Genomic DNA, 18,124 nt, shown 5'->3' with positions numbered 1-18,124 from the left:
GACAGAAGCCGTGTAAGCGGCTCTCGCTTTGCTTGCTTTACAGCGAGCAAGGGACGCGAGCCATGGCTCCGGCAGCAGAGGCATCCATCCGCTCATGACTGCAGCGGCAGCCGAGGGATCCTGCTGCCGCCCAGCGCCTTCGCTCCATAAGACGCACAGATATTTCCCCTTACTTTTTAGGAGGAAAAAAGTGCGTCATATGGAGCGAAAAATACAACAATCCTGATCTACCTCCCTGATGCATGTGTGTGTAATGGGACAGCCCTTTGGGCATGGTGTGCATCCTGGTAGCGGGGCATGCCGCCTGCGGGGGTGTGGTGCCCAGCGCGGGCAGGGGGCAGCCGCGATGGCACCCTACCGGATCGCGCTGCCGGGGGCGGTGCGCTCCCCCCGCACACCTCTTCCTCCACCAGTGCGTGTCACACTTACAAAGATGTAGGGTATGTTCGCATTACCACTAATTCTGCCTTCAGCATTAGCCACGATCCATATCGATTCTGTACTTTGTTGGCAAACACTGCTGTTTGGTGTGTCGTCCCCCACATCTCCCCCCAAACCAGTTTCAGTCCAGCTAGAAAACCAAATGCAGAGGAAACGGTGAAGCGAAATTTGAGACAGCTGTTGCACATGTGCAGATGGCAACTTTGTGAATAGGAGTTCCAGTAGTAGGGGGGGGGGGGGTTGAAGGGCAGGGAAACCAAAATGGTGTTGTGTGTTGGGCAAAGACATCCCTACCCCCCCCTCTGATGTGAACAACACAGTGCTAATGTGGCTTAAAATGCAGTTTGTGGGAGGAGTGACCTTGCTGTGTTTTAAGCTTCTAATGTGAGCATACCCGTATTTTGGAATGTGTTGCCGAAACTGCTATGGCCAGGGATTTTTCCGTATTCTTTCTTCCATATTCAGAATGCCACTTTGTGGAAAAACCCACGGAACATTCCGGGCGCTGGAAAATTCCACAAACCTTTGCTGATGTTTCCAATACCCTGCCTGCCTCAATTCACCGAGCTTTACTTTCTTGAAAGCTCTGCATTTTTTCTTGTGATCTGTCCTCACTTTCAGCGTTTTTCCACTGAGCTCTTAACTTGGGTTTGGGCCAAGAATGACTTTCAGGAAAAATACGTATCGTGCATTCGAATTTTGAAGAGAGCAAAATCCTGGAATGTTCACAGTTTGGAGTGGGGGTGGGGAATCAGCGTATTGCAAGCGCTTTCTATCTCCTTTTTATGGTTTTAATAAAGCAAGATACATGCTGCCTCAGTCAGCTGGAGCTCTTTGATATGAAATCTCTCTCCTTCCTTACACCCAGCCACCCTCCCTGATTGGGGAACATTGTGATCTGGAGTTCATGAGTGTGCCAATCTTATGGTTCTGAATCCAAACTCAAATACAGTGGTACCTCAGATTATAGACGCTTCAGGTTTCAGACTCCTCTAACCCAGAAATAGTACCTCGGGTTAAGAAATTTACCTCAGGATGAGAACAGAAATCGCATGGCGGCAGCGGGAGGCCCCATTAGCTAAAGTGGTACCTCAGGTTAAGAACAGTTTCAGGCTAAGAACGGACCTCCAGAACAAATTAAGTTCTTAACCAGTGGTACCACTGTGTGCTCCATGATCTTGTATGAAAAGGGACTGGGGCTCCAAGCACACCCTCCCCCCCGCCCTGCCATGTTTTATTGCAGATGTATTCTGCAACATGTTCTCCCCTCCCAAATACAGCCATACTTTGGTTTTCGAATGCCTTGTGACTCGAACATTTCGGTTCCTGAACGCTGCAAACCCGGAAATGAGTGTTCTGGTTTGCAAACCATTTTCGGAAGCCGAACATCCGACCCGGCTTCCGATTGAGTGCAGGAAGCTCCTGCAGCCAGTCGGAAGCCGGGCCTTGGTTTTCCAATGTTTTTGGAAGTCGAACGGACTTCCGGAATGGATTCCGTTCGAGAACCAAGGTACGACTGTATTTTTATTGATTTTGTCGGCTACATATAAAATGCAGTGCATAATTTCAAATACTGGGGTGACAGGGCCAAAGAAAAACAACATGAAACGATAAATAAAAGAAAAAATACAAAAAGCATTAACATTGACGGAATACGCAAATTCTAACACCTATGATATAATGATGTTGGGGGGGGGAGAAACATCTAAACAAGCAGGTAAGAATATGTTGATTTAGGTGGCGTTAGATTGCGTAGCCCTCTCCAAAGTGATAGCTGAGTAATGGTGGCGGAATAATAGTTGAATGTTTGCATAACATAGAAACAGGAACCAAACCGCATAAAAAACGATCTGTCTTCAAAGTGCCACAGCCTTACTATATTATTAGTAGTATTTGTTATACTGCCCTTCCTCTGAGGATCACAGGAAGGTTTACAATATAAAAACACAAAAATACATAACAAACACAATAACCACAATACCACACTGATGCTATAATAAAGGAGTTAGTCTTCTTTACTAACAGTTGTGCGAACCTGTCATGGTTTCTCCATCCTACCATGTTACTGCTGTCCAGAGGAGGCTACAGCCTGTCCAGGAAACCTTGCCCAGAACATTTGTGGCACGAGAAGTTCCAGGATTTCATCTGGAAGTTGCAAGATATGCACTACCTGAAAGTTCTCTTTCAAACCAAAGACACCTGACGGCCGGGGACTCTTGGGCGACAAGCTGCTTCCTCCAGCCTGTTCTTGCAGGACCAAACCTGCAAAGGGTTCCTTTCACGTGGACATGCCTCCAGAAATTTTTGCACCCACTGTTCATATCTGGTTCTGGGATTGTAAGGGGCTGCTGGCGGGGAGACGGGAAGGGACATTGCATCTTGGTTATCTTGGCACCCATCTGGCACTGACAAATTGGCCCGGGTCCAAATCTGATCAATGGATGTCGCAATGGCGTTGCAAATCTGCCTCTGGGAGCGAGGACTACAGGGACATTTCGTTTTCCAAAACAAATGCCTTTCTTGTGAAGGACAGCGAGATGATCCAATGTGGGAAAGGCCAAGAGTTAGCCCTGCCCCTCAGCTTGCCTATATAAGGGAGCTCTCCAGGACTGACCCTGCTGACTCTCTCACTCTGCATTGCCTCCTGCGGACAGAGAGACCATGACTACTTACTCCACCCGCAGCCAGTCCTTCTCTGGAGGCATCCAGGGTCCTCGAGGGGGGAGCCTGCGAAGCCTAGGCAGGTCTCAGACAGCATCGAGCATCTATGTGGGCACCCCAGCAAAGAACGGCCTGGCCTGGCGTTACGGGCAGGGCGGTGCGGAGGCGAACATCTTTGACATGAACGAAAAGGGTACCATGCAGAATCTGAACGACCGCCTGGCTGCCTACCTGGAAAGGGTGAGTAGCTGGAGTTTCCTAGCAGGGAAGTCGGGTGCTGAGAACTGGCCTCAGGATACATGGGTGGTACAAATGTCCCTCTGTTTACCTCAGGCTTTGCTTTCGGAAGGCAGAGGAAACAGGGGCGTGGCTTGATTTCTAAAGTGGACCCTGTTGCTCCGTCTGTGTTGGCGGCTGTGCCACAGGGCCGGCCCTGCCGTTGGCAGAGTGAGACATGTGCCCCGGGCAACTGACTTTAGGTGCACGAAAGGGCAGGAAATTGCTGCTTATTTATTGAGATCATTACAGCTTCACTCCCAGGGAGAATGGCTCTTGTGGTGCTAAAATACTTGGCCACTTTGCACCTTGACTCAGGCGGCACAGTGGGGAGGACCATCATTTGCTGTTCTGCCTCAGGCAATAAAACGGCTTGGCTTGGGCTGGATCTGCTTCGCCATCTTCCCTGGAAGAAAACTCCAAATTCACACACTCGGCATTCAGCAACTGTTTCAGAAATGTCAAACGTTTGCGAATGCAGTCAGTTCAACACTTTTGAGACGCTTCAATAAATACTTTGGCGGGGCATTTTTTTGCCAAATGGAATTGCTTTGTACAAGTTTATGCTCCCTACCATTCTCTAAATCCAACATCATGCATAAGTTACTGGGAAACTTGGGGAAATAGGACTTACTGAGTTAGAAATGCCAAGGACTGAACTGTTAGTGCAACATGTTATTCTTTATTGAGATCAGTACATTGTTGGAAGTCTTTCTGAGGTTCTCGCTCTCTCTCTCTCTCTCTCTCTCTCGTCTCTCTCTCTCTCTCTCTCTCTCTCTCTCCTATTTTTAAATTTGTATATTGCCATATACCTGCAGGCCTCAGAGCAGTTACAACATAAACTGCTTGGTTTCTGTGTTAGCTTGTACTTGATTTGGGGGTAGGATTTCCTGGACCCGGCGGTGCATTCCATGTGGATTGCCCCCTCCCCAAACTACTGGCAAGAGCTGCTGCTAAGTGTGCATATATTAGCTTAGATTAGCCTACCTTACAAGGCTGTTGTTATTTGTACTTGTTTGATTTCTTACCCACCCTCACTGCAATGTCTCAGGGTAGGTTGCAGCAATATGAAATAATAATGATTAAAAGCAATTTAACAACAAATCACAGGAGTAGGTAGCCATCCTATTGCAAGGGTAAAAGTGGAAGGAGGGGGAGGATAACGTACACAGTGTTGAGTTCCTGTGTAGAAAAGCAAAATGCAAATATGTAACGTCATTCGCAGCAGCCCCCTTGCTTTCACTGCAATGTTTCGTAGTCCTGACATGTACAGCAATACATACATAAGGCGTCCAACCCTGATAAATCGCAACATGCAAAAAAATAAATTAAAATAAAATAAAAAATACTCTAAATATGTGCAGTTTCAAACTTTGGCATCTGAACTATCGACTCTCAGCTTGGCCTACCTCACAAGGCTGTTGTGAAGCCTTCAGCTCCTGGGAGTGAAATCAATATCCAAATGTAGAACAGGAAGCAAGATATACATGTGATTTAAACAACTCTCTGCAAATCACGTACACAAACCATTTGGTCAGCCTTGGCCAACGAAAAAGGATCCTTGCACTAAAGTACAGCCTGCAGGGATTTAAATTTCTGCAGCTGTAAGGTGTTTGATGATTCATTTTTTTCTTTTTTCTTTTTTCTTATGGTTACTGCATATTAATTAGTAACAGCCCAGTCATGACAACCAGGCCACTAGTGGCTGGGTGGCAGACATTGCATTAGCACAATTTTTTCCTAAGTAGGAAGGAAACACCTGGCTTTTTATTCAAGAGAATTACTTCTGAGTAAAACAAACCGAAGCCAGCAAATTCTGTTTTATTCTGTAGAGGCAGTACATTTTGGGAGTGAGCGAAATAATAAGGAAATGGGGGCAGTGCTTAAGCACAGACAAACCTCAGTGTCTTCCTCTGTCCAGCATTTGCCTAGCTGCAGTAACCTCTGCTACTTTTTCTGCTGCTCTGGGAGGGTCCCTCCTGAGTCCCAGGTGGGGGTGGTCTGCATCTCTTGCTCTAATAGCTTAGCAACCACTGTTAAGTATCCTTAATGGTGCTGAAGCTTTAGAGCTGCCTCCGCATCTTGTGCTCTAACTTTCTTCAGAAATCTCCAACTGACTTACTTTTTTTTTTTTTTAAAGAAGTTAAGAATCTGGGTCCCCTGTTGGCTCAGGGCCTTGTCCATGTGTACCTTCTGTAACACCCCACCCCACCACCGCTGTTGTCCCTGGGTCAGATGTTGTGAATAACTCTCCACAATTCATTCCCTGCTGCTATTCTCCATGGACTGTCAATTATGGATCATTTAAAAGGGCAAGGATCTATACCTTATCATCAGTCCCTCTAATATCAAACTCACGTGGTCCTGTGCCAAAATGAGACCATTAAAAAAAGTAAGGTGGGTGTTCTTGTTTCATCCTTGAAGGGTTCCCTAGGTTTGTGGAAGTATGTTGTTAATTGAGCGAAATGGTTTAAAAGCAACCACCCAGAAACAACCAGGCAAGGACTTGTGTTCATTAGCTTCCTGGATCTACAGAAAGTTGAGAGTGTCACTGAGAAAAGGAAGATAAAGAAGGAATTTCTCTGTTTACACCCCAAAGCTATTGCAAGCTACTCTCTAGTGAGTAGACTGAAAAGTCAAAACAACTTAAAGGACCCCTTTATTCTGATATTATCCCTACCCTGTTTGATTTCCTCTGTCATATGCTAGGTGCGCTCCCTTGAGGAATCTAACACTCAGCTAGAGAACAACATCCGGGAGACCATACCTCAAGCGAGCAGCAACGGAGGCTCCGGATCTGAGCAATTATTTCAACACCATCACTGACCTGAAGTCTAAGGTACCAGGATGATTGCCAATTCTTCTTCTTCCAAAGGGCTGTAGCTTAGTGGCAAGAGCACCTGTTTGCATGGAGGAGTTTCCCAGATTCAATCCCTGGCATCTCCGGGGATGTGCAAGATTTTCAGTTGTAAAAACAAAACGATTTTGCCTACTGATGGGCTTATTCTTGCACTAACAGAAGTCTATCCTCTGGGCCTATTTTATACCTCCAACACTTGACTCGTGCATGGTCAGTATCCAGGCTTGGTTCTTTGATGGCCTGCAGATCCCCATACCGAGATCTGTGATAGCATTATGGAGACTAACCGACCTCTTTCATCCCCTGCAGATCCAGCAGGAGACCTTGAACAACGCTGGGCTGCTCTTACAGATCGATATGCCAAACTCGCTGCTGACGATTTCAGAGTGAAGTAAGGGACCTCTTCATCCTAGCTGCCTCTTTTTTGTCCATCATGCATATACAACAGAGGTTTTCGACCAGCGTGCCGTGCACCCTGGGGTGCCTTGAATGATGGCCAGGGGTGGCGTGGGTAACACTGGCCTCTATCCTTCTTTCTTGCCCTCCCTTCTCTGATGCCCTCTTGCGTCTTTGCCTCCCAAAAGCTTGCACAGCTGTTTGTTGCAGCAGCCCTGGCTACAAGCTCCCCAGGTGAATGGTGTCTCTGGGCTGGCCAGGGCAGTGTGAGCAGGCATCTTGTTTTGGGGCAGGGCGGGGGCAGTTCAGAGACCAGGGGCAGCAGCTGTGGCCGCCCAGAGGAGCTGAAGGAAGCCTCCACAAGGGAGGTTGTTTGAGAAAGGGTGAGAGGCTGCCAGCTCTGCAGGCAAGGGGTGACAGAACTGGGCTCCTGAGCTCTACAGGAGTGCCACAGAAATAATGCAGTTGGTCAGGGAGCCATGAACTCCGAAAGGTTGAAAACCTCTGATACACACTATTATTCCATTTAAAAGAGGGTGGCCTGCAACATGTTTTTTAACGGCCGCAGTGCCTTTGCTGGTATCCAGAGATGCAGGGATTAAATTCTGGCACAGGCCTGGGAGTAATAATAATAATAATAATAATAATAATAATAATTGAAACAAAATTGGCCGCACTGTTTACCCCCCATCCCTGTAGGGTCAGCCACCCAGCTGATGACATGTATCGGCCCTGGGCCTTGGAAGATGGGAAGGATCTGCTGCCATAAAGGCTACACAGAGGCACAGGTTAAAGAGAGGCTTTCCTTGTTAGAATTTTCCTTATTCTACAGAAATTTATCCAGCTAAATAAAAACTTCAAAATGCCTGAAAAGTCACCATTGGGGGGGGGGGGAAATGCTCCACTTTGCTGTTGGTTAAGGCTGAACAGCAGATTTAGGGCCCCTCCAGATCTAGAGATTTAGGGAGCTTGTATGGTTACTTATCTCCTTGGCTCAGGGGTCGCATAACTCCATATCCTCCAACATTTCTCTGATGAAAATAGGGACGTCCTAAGGAAAAGCGGGACATTCCAGCATCAAATCAGAAACTGGGACGGCTTCTGAAAATCTGGGACTGGCCCTGGAAAATAGGGACACTTGGAGGGTCTGAGATTTGTTTGTTGCAGTCGTTCATTCGGTGTCCGACTCTTCGTGACCCCATGGACCAGAGCACGCCAGGCACGCCTATCCTTCACATGCCTCCCGCAGTTGGCCAAACTCATGTTAGTAGCTTCGAGAACACTGTCCAACCATCTCATCCTCTGTCGTCCCCTTCTCCTTGTGCCTCCATCTTTTCCCAACATCAGGGTCTTTCTAGGGAGTCTTCTCTTCTCATGAGGTGGCCAAAGTACTGGAGCCTCAACTTCAGGATCTGTCCTTCTAGTGAGCACTCAGGGCTGATTTCTTTGAGAATGGATAGGTTGATCTTCTTGCAGTCCATGGGACTCTCAAGAGTCTCCTCCAGCACCATAATTCAAAAGCATCAATTCTTCGGCGATCAGCCTTCTTTATGGTCCAGCTCTCACTTCCATACATTACTACTGGGAAAACCATAGCTTTAACTATACGGACCTGTGTCGGCAAGGTGATGTCTTTGCTTTTTAAGATGTTGTCTAGGTTTGTCATTGCTTTTCTCCCAAGAAGCAGGCGTCTTCTAATTTCGTGACTGCTGTCACCATCTGCAGTGATCATGGAACCCAGAAAGTGAAATCTCTCACTGCCTCCATTTCTTCCCCTTCTATTTGCCAGGAGGTGATGGGACCATGGGCCATGATCTTAGTTTTTTTGATGTTGAGCTTCAGACCATTTTAGCGCTCTCCGCTTTCACCCTCATTAAAAGTTCTTTAATTCCTCCTCACTTTCTGCCATCAGGGTAATATCATCAGCATATCTGAGGTTGTGATATTTTTTCCGGCAATCTTAATTCCGGTTGGGGATTCATCCAGTCCAGCCTTTCGCATGATGAATTCTGCATATAAGTTAAATAAGCAGGGAGACAATATACAGCCTTGTCGTACTCCTTTCCCAATTTTGAACCAATCATTGTTCCATATCCAGTTCTAACTGTAGCTTCTTGTCCCACATAGAGATTTCTCAGGAGACAAATGAGGTGATCCGGCACTCCCATTTCTTTAAGAACTTGCCATAGTTTGCTGTGGTCGACACAGTCAAATGCTTTTGCGTAGTCAATGAAGCAGAAGTAGATGTTTTTCTGGAACTCTCTAGCTTTCTCCATAATCCAGCGCATGTTTGCAATTTGGTCTCTGGTTCCTCTGCCCCTTCGAAATCCAGCTTGCACTTCTGGGAGTTCTCGGTCCACATACTGCTTAAGCCTGCCTTGTAGAATTTTAAGCATAACCTTGCTAGCGTGTGAAATGAGTGCAATTGTGCGGGTCTGAGATTAGGGACCTCAATAATAATAGTAGTAGTAGTAGTAGTAGTAGTAGTAGTAAAATAATAATAATAATAATATAATAATAATAATAACAATAATTTATACCCCTCCCATCTGGCTGGATTTCCCCAGCCACTCTGAGCGGCTTCCAACAAAACATGAAAAAGACAACACAACCAAAACCTCAAGCATTGTCCCAGCACACCCTCAGTTATGTGGTTTTGCAGAGCCTTGGCTGGAAAATTGCTGCACCGACCCTTTTTGCCCTCTGCAGGCTGGAAACTGAGGTGGCCATACGGCTGTCCGTGGAGGGGGACTTCGGCGGGCTGCGCAAGGCCCTGGAGGAGCTCAACACCAGCCGGGCTACCTTGCAGGTGCAAGTGGACAACCTCCAAGAGGAACTGGCCTACCTCAAGAGGAACCATAAGGAGGTGAGACCCGGTGGGCGTAGGGACTCGGAACAGCAGGGCCTTCACACGAGTGGCGGGAAGCTTTTTCAACTATTCTGGGAGCCACGTGCCAGAGGTGGTTGAAGCCAGAGGCAACGGCGGGACAAAGCAATGGACGCAGATTTTACCTTTGCTCCCACTGAGTCTCAGCCCTATTTATTTATTTATTTATTTATTTATTTATTTATTTATTTGCTATGTTGTTGTTCAGTCGTTCAGTCATGTCCGACTCTTCGTGATCCCATGGACCAGAGCACGCCAGGCACCCCTATCTCTCGCAGTTTGGCCAACTCATGCTAGTCGCTTCGAGAACACTGTCCACCATCTCATCCTCTGTCATCCCCTTCTCCTTGTGCCCCTTCTCCTTGTGTATTTTCTATACCGCTTTATATTTTAAGAAAAATCTCAAAGTGGTTTACAGCATATTAAAACACCAATAAAAGATCAATAAAACAATCTGAAGAAAGTCAGATATAGAGTGTGCAGTCAAAACGACATAATCCACAGAAGACTAAAATATTATCTTAAAGATTTCAAAATAAAACATTACAAAGGAGGTCAACTACGGAATACATATTAACACAAACAAAGTTAACAAAAAACAACAACACCCTTAAACATTTTTTTTTAAAAACAACAACATTGCTAAGTGAAGTCAATATAAAATGCACATTTAAAAAACGGGATAATTAACAAGAAAAAAATATTACCATAAGCATGAGACGGCTGTTTGGCAGGCACAAAAGATGGGGCAAAATAATCCATTAATTAGGGGTTGTTGTCAGGCATAGCAATGTCCCTCTCCATCTCACCAGAGCCTCTTTAGTAGAGCTGGTGAGTGTGGGCCCTGCCCCCTAGGCATAGCTGTCAACCCTCCCTGCTGTTTCCCAATGCTATAATAAGGGAATTCCCACAAAAAGGGAAAGCTTGACAGCTATGCGGTGGGAAGGGCGTTGCAGGGAGCAGCCTTCGAGACTCACAGCCCTTCATGGCTTCTGGTTGGTTCCCTACTGGATGTGCCTACTCGCACCTCTTCTCGCCCCACAGGAGGTGACCCTCTCCAGGGGAGGCTGGGGGGCACCATCAACGTGGAAGTGGACTCCATGCCCGGCGCCGACCTGCAGAAAGTGCTGGCTGAGATCCGAGACCAGTACGAGGACGTGACGGAGAAGAACCGCCAGGAAGCCGAGGCGTTGCACAAATCCCAGGTTAGGAAAGGCTCGGCGAGGAGATATGGTCAAACGGCTCAGGGGCAAAAGGCAGAGGGGGCGGGTTGCTAATGGGATGCGTTTGCACGTAAATCTTTGGCCTTCGCCAACCTGGAGCCCTCCGGATGTTGCTGAGCAACAGCCCCTATCATCCTTGACTATTGGCCAAGGAAGGCATGGGTTTAGCATCCTATTTAAGGAAGTGTAGTTCTGTTCCAAAACAACATGGCAAAACTTTCCCCTTCCAGAAATCTAGCTGCCAAGAACATCTTATTTTCTTTCTGTGCAGCTTTTAGGGATGAAGTTCAGAGTGGGCTTCTACTGGCAGGAATGGCAAGACCTCGTGATTCCATGACCTTCAGATCTGATTCAGGATCTGTTTCCATTTCTGGAAGATAGAGTAGCAACGTCATGTGCTGAATTCTGCTTCAGCTCCTGCTTCCTTTTCTGTGCTTTGACATTTACATATTCAAATGCTGAGAATTCAAATAACTTCCCCCCCTCCTTCCTACACCTCCCAAAGTTTCTAGTCCTTATGACTGCGGAGTTTAAGCTTAAGAATGTCTGGGCAGTGCCCACTGTTTTGCGAAATCGCAGATGCCAAAGGAGGGAAGGACAGACAGAGTTGGTGCATGACATAAGTTTAAGTGCTTTGCATTTGATTTCCTGCATTGTTCCTTGGGAGCAAAATTAAGAACATCAATACAAAGAAACAAACACATACAAATGCATTTAATTTGCATTGCCTATTTAGTCTGAGGAAGCTTGGGGAGATGGGTTGACTTGGAATGCTGAATTACACTGCCGTTTTAAAAATACGCTGAATTAACGTTGATGCAGAATTTTGATTTGATTAAAAAAAACAACAACCATGATAAGGCCCTTCTGCCTAAGCTGTCCAGCTGGAAGAGGATGCGGGGAGGTCGCACCAGAAACGAGGACTTCTTCTTGTCTTGCAGGTCGATGCACTCAACCAGGAAGTTGCTGTCAGCAGCGAAGCTCTGCAGGCAGCTCAGCAGAAGGTCACGGAGCTCAAACGCCTGGCTCAGGCCTTGGAGATTGAGTTGCAGTCTCTCCGCAGCATGGTCAGTACCAGCCACTTTTCCATGCTGCCAAGAGGCTGCGCATAGGAAAGCATCGTCAGAACGATGCGGATTCCGTGGTTGCTCATGTTTGCCAGCGAATTTGGAAATCTCTTGTTTTCGCTTCCTCTTAAGTTCTGGCCCTTAAGTCTGATACCACAGCTTTGACTGTCTATGTGCAATTTGGGTGTGTGCAAGTGTGCATGTGTGCACTGAACGGAGTTCTCAGTTAAGCGAGAGAGACAGAACTCCAGCACACTGCATATCTCTTAGCCTGTGTCAGGCTTGAGGAATCCTCTCCCTCTCCCTCCCACTCCGATGGCACCAAGAGGCAGGGTGAAAACAAGAAAGTTCTTACGTATGATTTATTCAGTCATCACGCTAAAGACAAATAATTCCGGTCATTCCTCCATAATGGAGTTGCTCACACTGAGCTCCCCCCCTCCCCCTCTAGCAACAACACCTGCTTCTACGGTGTCCGTCCATGGACAATTATCTCTCGTTCTTTGTTCTTGCGCCCTTAATGAACGCCACTTTTTTTTGGGAGAAGGGGTGTGTGTCGGTTATGTTGTCCAGAGACGTGTCAGTTAGCTGCTCTGTCTCCCCTCCCCCTTCTCCTAACTCTGCATAGCTTTGCTGTTCGCCTGTCTCTGAGCTGTTATCTCCCTCCAAGCCCTGCTGTAAATCAAGACTGCCTTCCTCCTCTCTGGAAGCTACAGGAGAAGGGGGGTGGGGAGACCCCCACTATTCCTCCTCTTCTTCAGTCCAGTCCCTGACAGCTCGTCCCTATGGCTAGGGGACACTTAATTTAATTTGCACAACGTATACAGGTCCCAAAAGGTACCTTGGCACAGAATTTAGGCGACTTTGGGGAAGTGATTTGGTTTCGGAGAAGGAGAGTCATCCATCACATGTTCCCTTGTAAGCATGATGGGAGTGTGCAACCTTTCATGTGTCCCTACAACTTTGGGCAGCAGAGATTGGTTGGGGTGCTGTGCTCTCTAGCCCTGAGCTCCTTGCAAGAAAGACAGGATATATAACAGAGATAACAAAAGGCCTCTGCCAAGGCGCCCAGCCATCTGCTTGGGACTTTCACAAAGCAACTTCCTTCTTTGTTTCCAGAAAGTGGCCCTGGAAGGTTCCCTGGCCGAGACCGAATCCCGCTACGGGATAGAGATCTCGCGCCTGCGTGATCTCGTGAGCGCCAGGGAGGCCGAGCTGTTCCAGCTCAGATCTGATGCCCAGAACCAAGCGGAGGACTACAAGCGGCTGATGGACATCAAGAACAGGCTGGAACAGGAGATTGCTACCTATCGGCACCTCCTTGAAGGGTATGAGGATATGAGGGTGGGGAATGCAAACAAGGGTCCGTCTCCCTGGACCTGCTGGTCCCCATTCCTTCTATTTCTGAAGTTCAGGGGTGAGGGTGGATCTTTATGTTGCCGAAACAGGAGCACCCACACGCAAGAGGGAGGTAGCAGCAGGTTCAGGGGAACTCCAGAGTTGGAAGAAGTGCCAAAGATCTTTAGGGGAAACTAGCCTTAAGGTGATTCCAAATCTTTGGGATCTTTTAACTGACCCAGTGTTCTTTTCTGCTCCCTTTAGGTCAGAGCCTGAGCCACCGCCTACCCCAGGTAAGCAGAAAAACTTGGCTTTTAGGGCTGCCCATTAGGAAAACCTGCATATCTTTGCATACATAGAAACTGCAAACCAGGACATCATATCTTTCACAGATGAATTCAGTGGGGCTTACTCCCATTTAAACGGGGCTAGGAATGCAGCCAAAGTCTTTGGTGTGGAGTAAAACACATGGCACTCCTAAAGTCCATTGATGAAATCAGTGTATGGTGATTTCCCTGCACAATATAAATAAATCAGCCTGGAATGAATCAGACCATAGTAGTCAGTGTTTTTGCAACACCGTCTGCCCACCAGGGGGCAGCGTGTCCCCACTCCAAATAGGACGGCAGTGCGATCACTAGCAACCTGGTCTTGCCTATGAGCATCTTATGAGCATCATACCTGGAAGATGTGGGAAGACCATATTATACAGCCAGCCTTAAATGGCAGTAGCTTCCTTCTACCAGCCCCTTGCAGTTACACGGTCTAGGACACAAGCTGAGACCAAGCTGAGACTGCAGCACAACGGCTTGAGCAAGGGGGTCAAGCCACATGTCTGTGGAAGGAGAAGAGAAAACAAACAAGCCATTGGGCATTGTCTAAGCAGTTTGTCCTGGGGTTGTGTGTGTGGGGGGTTCTTTCCAGACTCTAAAGACAGCCTGACTTGGAACACGAGTCTCTCAATAGCTTCAGTGCACAAACTTCTCTGGATTTTGCATCACAGTTCTCCAGCCAAGAGATGTGTCAGAAACGCATCTGCTGGGATGATGCGTGGACAGAATTGCACACTGCAATGGAAATAGCACACGTGTGCACTGATCGGAGGAAACTGCTTTGCAAAAACAAACAAACCCAAAATGTGTGCATTAGCCAAAGTTGCATAGAAACGTGCAGGTGGCTGGAGGAATTCACACTAAAGTAGCACACGCTGGTGCACTGATCAGAGGAAGACACTTTGCAAAAAAACCATATGTGTGCATTAGCCAAAATTGCATACAAACGTGCAGGTGGCTGGAGGAAATCACACTAAAATGCTGATGGGTTTTCATGAGGACTTAAAAAAGAAAAGAAAATTCCCCCGCAATTTGACATGGCAATGTGGACAACAACAACAACTCATTATTTATACCCATCTGACTGGGTTTCTCCAGCCACTCTAGGCTGCTCCCAACAGAATATTTAAAACATGATAAAACATCAAACATTAAAAACTTCCCTAAACAGGGCTGCCTTCAGATGTCTTCTAAAAGTCAGATAGCTGTTTATTTCCTTGACATTTGATGGGAGGGCGTTCCACAGGGCGGGCGCCACTACTGAGAAGGCCCTCTGCCTGGTTCCCTGTAGCTTCACTTCAACTGCCAGAAGGACCTCAGAGCTGGATCCTCCGTGTCCGGGCAGAACGATGGGGGTGGAGACGCTCCTTCAGGTATACTGGGCCGAGGCCGTTAAGGGCTTTGAAGGTCAGCGCCAACACTTGGAATTGTGCCCAGAAACGTACTGGGAGCCAATGTAGGTATTTCAGGACTAGACTTAAGGCTGAAAAACTGAGAAAAACTTAACTTGGCTGTTCTTCCCATCCTTCCAGAGCCCTCCTCGAGCCGTCGGGTGAAGACTCTCATTGAAGAGCTGGTGGATGGCAAGGTGGTCTCCTCCCGGGTGGAGGAAGTGGAGCACCAGCTCTGAACTTGGCCACAGAAAGGGCTGGCAGAAGACGGGTGATGGTGGCGGGTGGCGCTGGGCCACGATTCTGCATGACTTTTCCTGCCGAGCTGATTATATACATGCCCAGACTTCTGTCTTCAAATAAAACGAGTCTTTCGCTTCTGCTGAAGGACCTGCTTTGCTGTGGTTTCTGAGATGGGTTTTTTTTTTGGGGGGGGGGCTTCAAGTCAACAGGGACATTTTCTCCTGGGTCCTCTCTGGCCCTTTTGACTCCCCAGCTCTCTGCTCCTATCCCCTCCATTATATTCCACTGCTGTGTTTTTATCTGGGGGCTGGGGACTGAGCCTTGATGATGGAGCACACGGTCTTTGCAGAGGTTCAAATCCTGACATCTCCAGGTAGGGAGGTGGGAGGGGCTTCTGACTTGAAACCCTGCTATCAGTCCGTGTTGACAATACTGAGCTCGATAGGCCATGGGTCTGACTTGGGATGAGGCACCTTCTGGTGTTTCCCATCTGACTACCTTTCTTCCATCAACATCACTGTAGGTCCATTGTCGAGCATCTACTTTGCACACAGAATGTCCCGGGTTCAATTCCTGACATTTCCAGGTTGGGCTGGGAGAGACTCCTGCCAGAAGCTGCTGCCAATCAGTGTAAACAATGCTGGGCTGGACGGACTAATGGTCTGACTCGTTACAAGGCAGGTTTCTATATTCCCTGGCCAGAAAAAAAATATGGTTGGAGTCCACCTCCCATCATCTCTGAGTATTGGTGACGCTGTCTGGGGCTGGTAGGAGTCCAACAACCAGGAGAGAACACCAGACTCGCTGGTCCTATTCTATGTGGTAACTTGCTTTAAAATCTGATTTAGGGACCATGGAATTGTAGAGTTGGGAGGGACCCCGAGGGTCATCTAGTCCAACCCCCTGCGTTGCAGGAATCGCACCTAAAGAATCTCTGACAGAAGATCATAAAACCTCTGTTTAAAAAACTTCCAATGAAGGAGAGTCTGTCACCTTCTGAGGTAGCCCTTTTCGCCCTCGAACAGCTCTTACCATCAGAAAGTTACTCGTGATGTTTAGTCGAAATCTCCTTTCTTGGGATTTGAATCCATTGGTTCGGGTCCTACCCTGTGGAACAGGAGAAATAAATTTGTTCCATCTTCCACGTGGCAGCCCTTCAGATAATTGAAGGTGGCTATCATGTCTCCTCTCAGTTTCCTCTTTCCCAGGCTAAACATACCCAATTCTCTCAACTGTTCCTCGTAATGCTTGGTTTCCAGACCCTTGATCGTCTTGGTTTCCCTTCTCTGCACACGTTCCTTCTTAAATTGTGGAGCCCAGAACTGGACACGGTATTCCAGGTATGGTCTGACCAAAACAGAATAGAGTGGTGCTATTAGCTCACTTGATTGGGACACTTCTGTTGATGCAGCCTAGAATAGTATTAGCTGTTTTTGCTGCTGCATCACACTGTTGACAGTGACAGAACGGTTCCATTACACACTTCCCATGCCATTCACATATAAAGTTTGTAGTGGATGGACTTACTTTGACAGAGCATGAGGAGGAAGAAGAAGAAGAAGAGTTTGGATTTGATATCCCGCTTTTCACTACCCGACGGAGTCTCAAAGCGGCTAACATTCTCATTTCCCTTTCTCCCCCACAACAAACACTCTGTGAGGTGAGTGGGGCTGAGAGACTTCAGAGAAGTGCGACTAGCCCAAGGTCACCCAGCAGCAGCATGTGGAGGAGCGGAGATGCGAACCCGGTTCACCAGATTACGAGTCTACCGCTCTTAACCACTACAACACACTTCTCTGCAGTGATACCAGACATTAATGTTAGGCAGGCACCCTTGCTATAATATTTTAGAGGCCTGCAAAAAAAGTTTATTTCAGCAAGCCTATCCAGACACATAATTTATATAGCTATTTTAAAGAGTCACTGATTATATATATATATATTTAATTGATATACCACTTAGTTGTTTTTGAGTTTTAGATGGAGCCGTTATATTTTTTCTCCAACTAAATGAATAAAAATCAGAATTGGGAAGGGAGAAAGATTCTCTCTCCCCTGCCCCCACTGCTTATATGTGAATGGGACAGACATGTGATTATAGTCTTGTGGCATCTGGCTTGGGGCTCAGTTACTCTACGTCAGGGGGCAGTTGTTGAACTACGATACTCCGCAATATACTGAGATCAGCACCTCGGCTCCCCGTGCATCATAGGCAAACCCAAATGTAATTCTGACCATCCTTGGCCATATATGCTTCTTGCCACCAGGTGGCAGTAGAAGCTGCATAATCCATCCCAGGAACCCGTCAATCTCTAGGTAATTGAGAGTGTTTCTAGCAGGTGCAGGGGGACCTGAACTACACTCCCGCCAGAAACATAGTCAAAGACCAGGGATGATAGAAGTTGTAGTTCAGCAACATCAGGTCGACCAAGATTCCTCACCCACCAACTGGGATATAACAATGGAGTTCTCTACCTGCACTTTGCCGCTGCACAGACTTGCAAGGGTTAAGGCCGTTTCTTTGCAACATCCTTGGAACTGAAACTGCTGTTCTTTTAACGGGGTAGGTAGAATAATGGTTTGGTTAAAAAAGTTTCTCTTTGGGTGCGGTTGGGGGAAGCAACGAAGAGTCCTCTAAAAAGTTGCACGATTCCTGCAGCACGGGCTTTTTATAGGCAAGAACATGGCCCCCGCCCCCCAAGTTGGAAGTCACTGCACTGCTAGATGACCTACCACGTTCAGTGTTCTTAAAGCAGCTAGAAGTTCAAAAACTCAATCCCCGGAGACAAAAAATAAGTAGAAATACGATCCGTGATAGAGTCGTCATGCTGTTCTTTGTATGGCCACCAGATGTCAGTGCAGCCTGCATGTTAAGGAGGGTGGGGGATGTGCCGATGGAAACCAGCTGTACCATGGACAGCTCACTATCTAGGGGTGCAATAGACAAGGAATGCATCTAAGTAAGCTACACCTACGGGACTCAAGCGAGCAGACTTTCTCAGAGCCAAA

At 47.3% G+C, this 18,124-nt stretch overlaps 1 pseudogene; it reads left to right on the top strand.

The window, feature by feature from the left end:
* The first annotated feature begins 2,556 nt into the window (after positions 1-2,556).
* Positions 2,557-15,259, top strand: LOC117059257 (annotated as a pseudogene).
* Positions 15,260-18,124: the final 2,865 nt, after the last annotated feature.

The sequence above is a fragment of the Lacerta agilis genome, chromosome 14 (assembly GCF_009819535.1).
Source record: "Lacerta agilis isolate rLacAgi1 chromosome 14, rLacAgi1.pri, whole genome shotgun sequence".
Lineage (NCBI taxonomy): Eukaryota > Metazoa > Chordata > Lepidosauria > Squamata > Lacertidae > Lacerta > Lacerta agilis.
This window is presented reverse-complemented; position numbering and strand designations above follow the sequence as displayed.